The following is a 12,884-nucleotide window of genomic DNA, read 5'->3' on the forward strand; positions in this document are numbered from 1 at the left end:
CAACTTGGATTACAACCAGAATTTTAGTTTTAATTTACAACCAATGTCTTGTGTTATGACCTGAATGCTGGCCACTTGTGAGGTTGTAAACAAAGACTCCCGATGTCATAAAATCATATGTAGGCTGTGAGCGCAGATGCTTGTGCCTGTGGACGTGATTTCAGTCAGTGCCTTATATAATCGCTATGATTACTGCTATCAAAGTGGCCCCCCAAAAGCTAAAAAATAAGCTAAGAAAGGAAAGGAAGTTAACAAAAGCAAGCACAATCAAAAAGAAGAAGAAAATTATGGAGAAATATGAGAGTGGCATTCATTTGACCAATCTCGCTAATATGTACAGCACGGAGAAATCCACCACCTTGACAATCTTACAGAGAAAAGGTTTGTGTAAGGAAGCTACTGTTGCTAAAGGTGTTACTCATATTAGTAAGTGAAAATCCACAATGTTAAACAAGGTAGAAAGGCTATTATTAGTGTGTATAAATGAAAGGCAGATGGCAAGTTATAGCCTGAGTGTATAATTTGTGAAAAAGCTAGGGCTATAAATGCAGATCTCATAAAAGATAACCCATCAACAAGTGATAATGGTGAAACATTTCATGCCAGTAAGGGGTAGTTTCACAATTTTAAAGGAAAGGTAAATCTATGGAAACAGCAAGCATATATAGTGTTTGCCTGGGGTTAGAGGTGGAAATGGGGATTGATTAAAGGTGAGTATCTGAGGGGTCTTTTGGAGATGATAAAAGTGTTTTAAAATTGGATTGTTATAATGATTGCACAATTCAGTAAACTCACTAAAACCTACCAAATTATACACTTAAATGTGTGAATTGTATGGTATGTAAATGGTATCTCAAAAAAGTTTTAAAAAATAATTTTAAAACATTCTGGGAAGATAAGAAACATGTATAACTATACCCACTACATAAAAATTTTAAAAGTTAGACCAAGTTTTGTTTATTCTAATTGCACAAGATTGTTAACATATTTCACAATTATTTAATGTAATTCACCACTAACAGATTAAAAAAGAAAAATAATTTGAAAAAATTCACCATCAAGAGCTGGTGTGGCTGGGGATTTAGCTCAGTGGTTCTGCTGCCTGCCTCCTAAGTGCAAGGTCTAGAGTTTGATCCCCAGTACTAAAAAAAAAAAAAAGAAGACGAGACGAGCCGGTGTGTGTCAGGAGGCTACAGCCAGAGGATCAAGAATAGTTCTAGGCCAGCCTAATACCTGCGCAAGACTTGTCTCAAATAAAAATATAAATACAAAGGCCCAGGGGTGTAACCTAGCATGCGAAAGGCCCTGAGTTCAACTCAGTATATCAAAAAAATTTGCTATAAAAAATACAAAAACACGGGCCAGGGATTTAGCTCAGTGGTTCTGCCACCTTCCTAGAAAGCTCAAGGGCCCGAGTTCGATCCCCGGTACAAAAAAAACAAAAACAAAAAACAAATAACCCTAAATGAACGAGAAATAAATATTTCCTAATATGATAAAGGGTGTTTACAAAAAAAACCCTCTATGACAAAAGCAATACTAATGATACATTGTTGAAGACATTTTTCTTAAGATCCTTTGATTCATTGATTTTTTTGTATCATTCTCTTAGTCTGCATTGCAGTGATTTCTGTTCTGATCTTTATAATTTCCTCTCTTGTACAAGGTTTGGGTTTGTCATGCTCTTCTTTTTCTAGGAGCTTGAGATTCATCATTAGGTTGTTTATTTGAGCTCTGTCTGTTTTCCTAATATGGGCATTTATTCCTATGAATTTCCCTTGTATAACTGCTTTCATTGTGTCCCATAGATTCCTGTATGTTGTACGGGCATTATTATTTACTTGTAGAAACTGTCTAATTTCTTCTGTGACCCATTGGTTGTTCAGGAGAGTGTTATTCAATTTCCATGTGTTTGTGGGGGTTTTGTGGGTTTCTTATGCCATTGCTCTCCAATTTTATTGCACTATGGTCTGATAATATAGAAGGGGTAACTTCAGTTCTTTTACATTTACTTAAACATGTCCTATGAGTTAGCATGTGGTCTATTTTGGAGAATGACCCATATGTAGCTGAAAAGAATGTGTATTCTGATTTTGTGGGGTGGAACACTCTGTAAACATCTGTTAAGTCCATTTGTTCAATAGCTTGGTTCAGTTCTAGAATTTCATTGTTGACTTTGTCTAGGTGATCTGTCTATTTGTGATAGTGGGGTATGGAGGTTCCCCACTACAATTGTATAATGGTTATTTGGTTTTTCATGCCCATTAATATTTGTTTTGTATAGTTGGGAACATTCATATTTGGTGCATATACATTTATGATTGTCATCTCTTCCTCTTGGATTGTTCCCTTCACAAGGATGAACAAAACCTCAGTAGCACAGGTACTAGCACAAAGAATCAACAACTGGGATCTCATCTTATTGAAAAGCTTCTGTACTGCAAGAGAAACCACCAACAGAGCTAAGAGACAACCTACAATGTGTGGAAAAAATTTTTAGCAGACCTCAGACAAAGTACTACTACCTAGAATATATAAAGAACTGAAATCAGACCCCCCAAATTTAAAGACCCAATTCAAAAATGGGCATCTGAAATGAACAGACATTTTTCAGACAAACAAGTAAAAGCAGCAAATAAACGTGAAAAAATGTTCAACATCACTGGTCATTCGAGAGATGCAGATGAAAACAACACTGAGATTCCACCTCACCCCAGAAAGAATGGCTGCGATCAAGAAATCAACCAATAACAAATGCTGGTGGGGGTGTGGGGAGAAAGGAACCCTTCTCCATTGTTGGTGGGAGTGCAGACTGGGGCAACCACTGTGGAAATCAGTATGGAGATACCTCAAAGAACTAAGGCTAGAGATCCCATTTGATCCAGCTATCCCCCTGCTGGGTATCTTCCCAAAAGAATTAAAAGAATCTTACCATAGCGATATATGTGCACCCATGTTTATAGCGGCACAGTTTGTAATAGCTAAAGTTTGGAAACAGCCCAAATGCCCATCTACTGGAACCTTGGATAAAGAAGATGTGTGTGTGGTTTTTTTTTAATAAAATGGAGTACTGCTCAGCTATAAAGAATGAGAGATTAGAGACATTTATAGCTAAATGGATGCATATTGAGGCGATACTCTTAAGTGAAATAAATAGGACACACATGTGTAAATACCAAATAGTTTCTCTGGTGTGAGAAACTCAAAGTGTAAATAAGGATTAAAATGATTAAAACAAATAATTGATAATTTGAAATAGGAAGAAAAGGTCTAAAGGGGTAGGGAAAGTTGGAGGAGAAGGGGAAAGGTAAGAAGGGAAAGGAAAAATTATGAGAAAAGGAAAAAATGGAAATAAAGTCCATGTAAATAGAGAAGGGTGGATGGGGTGAAGGGAGGACAGGGAATGGGGAAAAATAAGAACCAAGATACATTATGTACAGGTACAAGTATGCAATGATAAATGTAAATGTATTGTATACCTGAAGTGTACCAATAAAAGATTTTAAGCAAAAAAAAAAAAAAACCCTTAAAATCAGGACCAAGACATGAATGCCACAAGTGATTTTTCATTCAGCTTTGTACTGGAGATCTTAGCTAAGGCAGAAAATCAGTCAATCAATCAGAAATAAACGTGGTGAAAGGAGGAACTGAAAGATGATATGCTCATTTACCTAGAAAACCCCAAAGTATAACATAGTTGAAGAAATCAAAGTTTAGGTGCAAAAGTAAAGTTAAAACTAAGGTTCATGCAAGGACCCGAGTTCAATCCCCTGTAGCAAAAAAAAAAAAAAAAAAAATTAAGGTGTAAAAATAAATTTTATTCCTATATACCAATAACAAATAGAAAATGCAATAAAATATTTTACAACAATATAAAAATGAAGTATACAGGAACAGATCATTTAAAATATTCAACAGTTTATGGAAAATGATAAAACTACATAGATAAGATCTAAATAAATAGAGAGATATTCCATGTTCATAAATTGGAAGAGTCAGTAGCATAAAATGTTAAATATTTCAAATTGATAAATTCCACACAATTACCAAAAAAATCACAAATTTTTCTGGATATTGCCAGGTTTTTCTAAAATGTTCTATACATTTTTTCAGAGACCAATATATTCTTGAAGAAGAAAAAGATTGAGATACTCACTTTGCAAAGTATTAATAATTAACATGAACTTATAGTAATCCAGACAGAATGGTATCAACAAAGGTATAGAACCAATCAACCAATGAGAACCCAAAACCAGACCCAAATATATATAGACCTTAATTTTGTTTTGAACAGTCTTTTTCTTTTTGGTACAGGGGATCAAACTCGGGTCCTTGGGCTTGCGGGGGAGGCTGCAGAACCACTGAGCTAAATCCCCAGCCCTGAACAGTCATTTTAGTTTAAAGTGAAAGGATAAATTTTTCAATATGTAATATGGGGACAATCAGTTAACCTTAAGGAAAACATATTAGACTCATGCATTAGCCTCTTATTTGTATAAGAAAAATAAAAGTATACAACTGAGAAATTTACATAGAATATTTACCCAGTAACTTCCTTAGGATGGGGAAAGTTTTTTGTTTGTTTGTTTTTTCAATCCTGGGGATCAAACCCAGGAGCTTGAGCATGCTAGGCCTACCACTGAGCTACACCTCCAACCCTGGCTTTTAAAACAAGACACAAAGAGACAAATCAGAAAGAAGATTGATTGATACATTTCCTGAAATGAAAACTTAAATGTGAGTTTATCTAAAGACATCACAGATAAGCCATAAACATGAAAACATGTATAAATGATATAGAGTTAACATCCAGATTATATAAAGAATAACCACAAATTATCAGGAAATGACAAAAGGCTCAATTAAAAATGAGCAAAAGCAATGAATAACACTTTCATCAAAGAGGAGGCACAGATGGTTCACTGTTATATTAAAATATATTCAATCCTAGTAGTCAGGGAAATGCAAATTTTAAACAGTGAAATACCATTTCACACCTTCCAGATTTTTGAGTTAATAATTAATTAATCAATACCAAATGTTGGTAAGAATGTGGAATCATGGGACTTTCATACATTGCAAATGAATGTTTCAGTTGGTAAAACTAGTTTGAAAAGTAGTTGGCATTACCTAGTAAAATTGAACATCTGCATAACCTTTGACCTAACAATTCCATTGTTGTGTGTATAACATAGAGAGACTCTTTATAATTAGTATTCAAGAGTGTTAATAGCAGCATTGTTTATAATAGCCAAAAATTGGGAAAACCCAAATGTTCATCAACAGTAAACAATAAATAAATAATATTCACACTGTGCTTTTAAAAAAATAAATAAAATTCAATTCATATAGAATGCTGTACAGCATGGAAAATTTTTTTGGTACCAGGGATCAAACTCAGGACCTTGAGCTTGCGAGGCAGGCAGCGTTTTTTGGGGTTATTTTGAGCTAGGCTCTTATTATGTTGTCCAGGCTGGCCTCGAACTGCTGGGCTCAAGTGATCCTCCCACTTCAGCCTCTCCAGTAGCTGGAACTATAAACATGTTCTGTAATGACCAGTTAAAAAAAAATTAGTTGTAACTTATTCAGTGACAATGAATTTCTACAGCATGACACTGAGAGCAAAAATTCAATGTGATTCAATTTATATAAGTTACAAAATATGTAAAACTAAAAAATATATCAAAGTCTATCAAGAAAGACAATGGAGTGATAAAACATAATTTAGGGGTATTAAATGCTTTGGGAAGGCTAGAAAGAAACCAAAAATACTCTCCTCTTTGAAATAATCAGCACACAAATTACACCTACATTTTTTAAAATTTACAAATTGAACTCTTTATAAGATATTTACAAGCCAACCAATTTGACACATCAGAAATGGTATCAAAAGTACAAATTACAACACAGACAACAACATGAAATGGGTATAAAACAAAGCTGAAGTGCACAGACAAGCAATTTTTCCTTTTGATTTATTATCACTAGCTTAAACTTTTTTAAAGAAATAAAAATCTGTGGTTTAGGGCCTTGGATTAAACACTGAATTTCACAGTTTTGTATCCTATGTAGGGAAAAGAAGACTAAATTTCTCCTATGTCTTAACTCACTATAATTTCACTTTTGAAGCTATGCTCCAACCTCCTTCTTGACAAACCTCAACATCACCAAATCAAAGGAGAACTGATCTAGAAGAGGGGACAGTAACATAAGATGCCTTCGGGGAAAGGAGAACCAAGGAAAAAGATTCCACTTACATTTGGCCAGATAACACTTTATGCGATTGTTCAATGTCTGAGGAGTCCTCAGTGTAGGGCAAAAATATGAAGGTTAAATTTGCTAACTGTATCTCAAATTAGAAACCTGACAAATGCTGAAATCTAGGAGAAATGGAGAAGGATCATAAAGAGATACTGATTGGGGCTTCTTTTTTCTCCTTTGGGGACACATTATAAAGGAACAAAACATGCAAGATCTACATTCTTAAATGCGGCATCCCTAGATTTCACTGATGCTAGCTTTGGACCAAGGGAAGCACACAGCCCTCTGCCTGAGTCAAGTCATCCTGACCTACACCCTTCCCAAGAGTGTGGCTGCCACCAGGACCTGGCCTACCAGTCCCAATATATACCAAGTCCTCACTCTGACCTCTCAACTCCTGGGCTAATGGCTACGGTTCTCAGCACAATTGCCCAAAACTGTCTTCCTCAGGTTCCACATTCACCAATGATCAATCAGCCAATACATGAACAGGTCCCCCAGACTTAGCTGTAATTCAGTGCCAACTCAGTTTTTGATCTTGGGAAAGTATTTTTTTGCTGGCATCTCTTCCCTCCTTCACTAAACATTGCATGGTCTCCATCAAAGTACTGCACCCTCTTGAGCACATGGCCTCTTTGGAGGAACAGAAAGGTGTTGCACCCCCCAGAGATTATGGTATGGATCCTACCAAGGAACATTATCCTCTCCTCTACTTTGGGAATTTTCTCAACAGGTTGGGTGTGGTAGAAACAGCTTTGCCAGCTTCGAAGCTTTAAAGGAGCTATTCCCTGTGGCTTATAGAATGAAATGTGAGAGAATTTATGTTTATTTTCCAGAAATAGAATTATGACATAATGCATGCTTTTTAAAGCAAAACTTCCCTCTAAGGCTCTGCCATTCTCCTCAGAGGGTTGTACTGACCCTTCTCTCCCAGAGCTGAGTCCCCATCCGTGGCTGTGTGCAGCTCTGGTGTCCCCAGTCTGTTGGTCATCTGAGAAGGCCCAGGAGGGGAGGTGACAAGGGTGCCTCTTTCCTGCTCAGAAAATGGCTCAAGCACAAGTTAGCGGTTCTCCTTGGCCATTGCAGATCCCTGTATAGTCAAGCTCTGACTAAAGAGATCCACCAGCCAGCAATCTGCACTATTTTTCTTATAGGACCAGCTTCCCAGGCTCTGTGAAGGAGAAACCATCCAAATTCTACCATCCGTGATGAGGCAGAGGGATTTGTGTGTTATGGGCTTTCCGGGTGGCTGGTCCCCTGCAGGAATTTTCTCAGCGGTTTCCACATGAGAGTTTTCAGTGGCTAACACCCAGCAATGAACCTGAATTGAATTTTAAAAGCTATTAGAAAAAAGCAATAAATCACTTATAAAGGTAAACTCAGAATTACAGCAGACTTCTCAACACAAACCTTAAAGGCTAGGAGAGCTTGAGGAGAAATGTTTTAAACCCTACAAGAAAACAATTTCTAACCCAGACTGATACATCCTGCAAAACTATCTTTCAAAATTGATGAAGAAATAAGATACTTCCAAGATAAAGAGCACTTAAAGAAATTCATGACCACCAAACGAGCACTCCAAAAAATTCTCAAGGATACTCTAGAAAGAGACAGTGAAGCTAACAATGACAAAAGATATAATAGAATGAATATACCAGGTAGGCTGAGCAGGTGAGTAGAAGGGAAAAACAGGGAATCAGCAATGGGGAAATAAGGCAATGACAGGAATAAGTCAATACCTATCAGTAATAACTCTCAATGTGAATGGTCTCAATTCCCCAATCAAAAGACGTAGTCTGGCAGAATGGATCAAGAAACAAAAGTCAATGGTGTGCCATTTATAAGAAACACACTTAACCCAAAAAGAAACTCATAGATTAAAATCAAAGGATGGAAAACAATATCCAATGCAATAGGAAATGAAAAAAAGGTGTAGCTATCCTTTATTCAGAAAAAGTGGACTTCAAGCCAAAACTAATCAAAAGAGGCAAAGAAGGTCGCTACATATTGCTTAAGGGAATAATCTATCAGGAAGAAGTAATGATTATTAACAAAAAACATACCCAACTTTATAAAACAAGTACTACTGGACATAAAAAACCAGATAAACAGCCGGGGATTTAGCCCAGTGGTTCCGTCGCCTGCCTCACAAGCGCAAGGACTTAAGTTCGATCCCCGGTACCAAAAAACAACAACAAAAAAAACCCCAGATAAACAGAAATACAATTATAGTGGGGGACCATAATACCCCACTAACACAAATAGATCAACTAGACAAAAAAAAATCAACAAAAACTATCAGAGTTGAACAAAATCTTTGAACAAATGATGTAACAGACATCTACAGAGTGTTCCACAGAATGCACATTCTTCTTGGTAACACTTGGAACTTTGTCCAAAATAGACTATGTGCTAATCAATAATGCAAGCTTAAGTAAATGCAAAAGAATTAAAATTATACTATGCATGTTATCAGATCATAGTGGAAAGAAGTTAGGAATCAATGATAAAAGAAAACACAGAAATTATGCAAATGTGTGGAAACTACACAATATACTCTTAAATAAACAATGAGTTACAGAAGAAATCAAGGAAGAAATAAGACAGTTTCTAGAACTAAATGATAATCCCAGTACAATGTACTAGAACTTTTGGGACACAGTGAAAGCAGTCCTAAGAAGGAAGTTCATAGTGAGCACAAATAAATAACTGAATGATGTACTTCAAGGTCTTAGAAAAAAAAGAAAAATCCAAATCAAAGCTAATGCAAGGAAGGAAATTACAAAGCTCAGAGCAGAAATCAATGAAAATTGAGACAGGAAAAAAACCCCCAAAGAATCAAAGAATTGAGCAGTTGATTCTTCAAAAGAATAAACAAAATAGAAAAACCCTTAGCTAATCTAACCAAAAAAGGAGAGAAAAGACCCAAATCAATACAATTCAAAATGAAAAAGATGACAAGGACCCAAGTTTGATCCCCGGTACCAAAAAAAAAAAATGAAAAAGATGAAATTAAAACAGACACTGTCAAAATAAAAAAGATTATTAACAACTACTTTGCAGACCTGTACACCAATAAATTGGAGAGTTCAGAAGAATTGGATAGATTCCTAGATACATATGAATAACCAAAACTGAACCAAAAAGATTTAAAAACCCTGAATAATCCAATAATAGGTAATGAAATTGAAGCAGTGATAATAATAAAAAAAACTTACCAACTAAGAAAACCCCAGGTCTGGATCAGTTCATTGCTGAATTCTACAAAACTTTAGAGAAGTTCTAATACCAATCCTCCCCACTTTTTTTTTGTACTGGAGATCAAACTCAGGGCCTTGCACTTGTGAGGCAGGCACTGGAACCACTGAGCTAAATCTCCGGCCCTCCCCACTTTTCAAAGAAATTGAAAGAGAAGGAGTATTCCCAAAGTCATTCCTGAAACTACTATTACCCTGATTTCAAAACCAGCCAAGGATCCAACGGAAAAAGAGAACTACAGGCCAATCTCTTTCATAAACATAGAGATAAAAATCCTCAGTAAGATCCTGCCAAACAGAATGCAACAAATCATCAGAAAGATCATATATCGTGATTAAGTAGGCTTCATCCCAGAGATGCAAGAATATTTCAACATATACAAATCAATAAATGTAATTCATCACATAGAAGCATGGACAAAAATCACAAGATCATCTCAGTAGAGGCAGAAAAGCCTTTGACAAAATCCAACATTCATTAATGATAAAACCTTGAAGGAAATAGATATAAAAGGACCTTATCTCAATGTGATAAAAGCCACTTATGACAAACCTATTGCCAACATCATATTAAATGGGGAAAAACTGAAAGCTTTCCCTCTAAAATCAAGAACAAGACAAAGATGCCCATCATCACCACTCCTACTCAACATAGTCCTTGAAACATTAGCAAGAGCAGTTAGGAAAGAAAAAGAAATAAAAAGGATATATGTAGGAAAGGACAAGGTCAAATTATCATTATATGCAGATAACATGATCCTGTACATAGAAGACCCAAAAAATCCACCAAAAGATTCTTAGAATTAATAACCAAATTCATCAATGTAGCAGGATATAATATCAATACACAAAAATTGTTAATATTCCTGTACACCAATAATTATCTCATGGAGAAAGAAATTAGGAAAAAATACAATTCATAATAGCCTCAAAAAAATTACATACTTTGGTATTAAGCTAAACAAAGAAGTGAAAAAACTTCTATTATGAAAGCTATAGTACTCTGAAAAAGAAGATTGAAGAAGACATCAGGAAAAAAATGGAAAGTTATCCCCTCTTCCTGGATAAGCAGAACCAATATAATCAAAAAGGCCATACTTTTAAAATTGATACACAGACTTAACACAATCCCAATCAAAATACCAACAACATTGCTCAAATAAGTAGAGAAAACAATCCTAAAATTCATATGGAACCATAAGAGGTCCAGAATAGCAAAAGCAATCCTGGGTAAAATGAGAAAAGCAGGAGACATCACAATCCTGGACTTGAAGTTACATACAAAGCTACTGTGATAAAAACAGCATGGTAGTGGCACAAAAACAAATATGTAAATCAGTGGAACAGAATAGAGGATACAGAAACAACTCCAAGCACATTCAACGATTTGATCTTTGACAAAGGAGCCAAAAAATATACTGGAGGAAAAATAGCCCCTTTAGCAAATGATGCTGGTGAAACTGTCTATCCACATGCAAAAGATTGAGTCTAGGTCTCTGACCAAATACAAAACTAAAATAAAAATGGATCAGGCTGGGGATTTAGCTCAGTGGTTCCACTGCCTGCTCCACAACTGCAAGGTCTCAAGTTCGATCCCGGGTACCAAAAAAACCCAGAAACATATAACTTCTGGGAAGACAAAATAGGTAAAACTCTTGAAATCATACATGTAGGCAAGGCCTTTCTGAACTGAATTCTGGCTGCACAGAAAATAGTACAGAGAATCAACAAACAAGCTTATATGAAATTTAAATGCTTCTGCAAAGCAAAAGAAACAACAGAGTGAAAAGACAATCTACAGAATGAAAAAAAAATTTTGCCAGCTATTCCTCAGAGGACTAATATCTAGAATTAAAAAGAACTCAAAAAAATTAGACCCCCAAAAATAAAAGACCCAATAAAAAAATGGACAAGTGAAGTAAGACATTTCATAGAAGAAGTATAAATGGCCAATAAATAATAAGAAATGCTCAACAGGGCCAGGGATTTAGCTCAGTGGTTTCACAGCCTGCTGTGCAAGCACAAGGACCCAAGTTCGATCCTCAATACCAAAAAAAAAAAAAAATCTGAAACTAGAAATTCCATTTGACCCAACCCCTTCTAGGAATCTTTCCAAAAGAACTAAAGACATCATATGACAGTGATCATGCACACCTGTGTTTATGTGGCACAATTCACAATAACTAAATCTTGGAAGCAGCCTAAATGTCCATCAACTGGTGAGTGGATTAAAAATTGTGGCATTTAGATACAATTGAGTACTACTCTGCCATAAAGAAGAATGAATTCAAGTCATTTGTCGGAAAATGGTTGCACATTGAGACCATAATGTTAAGTGAAATAAATCAAACGCACAAATTTAAATATCACATAGTTTCTCCTGTATAAGAAACCAAAGGTAAAACTAAAGAGCAAAATAAAAGATAGATAATAGGGAGTAGGGAGATAGATCTTTCTTAAAGGGGACAGGGGCCAAGAGACAGAGGTAGCCAGGAGGGAGGGGAGGGGCAGGGAATGTAAATTTAGATGTGTTATTACATTTACCAACTCCCTACAAGGAATGTAAACATTATGTACTGCAAACATTTAAGAAAAAAAGGGAAAGGGCTCAAGAGACAGATGGAGAAGAGAGGGAAGGAAGGGAAAGGGGATGAAAAAATGAATTAAACTGTGTTACGTACATATCCCAACTCCACACAAGGAATGTAAACATTATGTACTGCAAACGCATACTAATAAAGAAAAAAGAAAAAAACAACAAAATAAATATTATTTTTTTGTACCAGGGATCGAACTCAGGACCCCCCCCTCCCCCTCCCCCTCCCCCTCCCCCTCCCCCTCCCCCTCCCCCTCCATTTTACTGGAGATCGAACTCAGGACCTTGCGCTTGCAACACAGGCACCAGAACCACTGAGCTAAATCCCTGGCCCCATAACAAAATAAATAAATGAACAAATAAATAGGGATTATAAATTAATACGTTTCAGTGTTCCCATAAAAAAATAAACAAATAAATAAATAACAGTTTATTTGTATTACAGTATCCCCACGTCTAGAATATGCTTGACACATAGCAATCACGATAATAGTAGCATGTGCATAGATAGTGCTTGTTATGATCAGGCATCACACATATCATTCATTTACTCCTCCTAAGAACACTAGACAGAAGGATATTATTGTCCCCACTTTCTATTTTAGAAAACCGAAGCACAGAGTAACTGCCTACAGGAGCAGGAGGCAACACAGTATCTGGCTGCAGAATCTGGCTGCGCCCTTCCCAGTGCGCACGCCTGGTGGTTCATGGAACCATGACTGGTAAGTTGCACAGTGCCCATGGTCAAGTGGCCATTGTGCTTGGCTTAA

The 12,884-nt window shown here is 36.2% G+C and overlaps 1 protein-coding gene across 18 annotated transcripts in view; it reads left to right on the forward strand.

Annotated features, from left to right (window-relative positions):
• Positions 1-12,884, forward strand: part of Slc1a7 (solute carrier family 1 member 7) — an 82,441-nt gene that overhangs the window by 29,261 nt on the left and 40,296 nt on the right. For all 18 annotated transcript variants that reach the window (XR_015452628.1, XR_015452629.1, XR_015452630.1 and 15 more), the window contains one exon: positions 12,720-12,836. The gene's annotated coding sequence lies outside the window, so the exon portion shown is untranslated. The remainder of the gene's footprint in view (positions 1-12,719; positions 12,837-12,884) is intronic.

Source organism: Heterocephalus glaber, unplaced genomic scaffold, assembly GCF_053883595.1.
Source record: "Heterocephalus glaber isolate CG9 unplaced genomic scaffold, H.glaber_assembly_v1.0 deba00001451, whole genome shotgun sequence".
In the NCBI taxonomy this organism is placed as follows: domain Eukaryota; kingdom Metazoa; phylum Chordata; class Mammalia; order Rodentia; family Bathyergidae; genus Heterocephalus; species Heterocephalus glaber.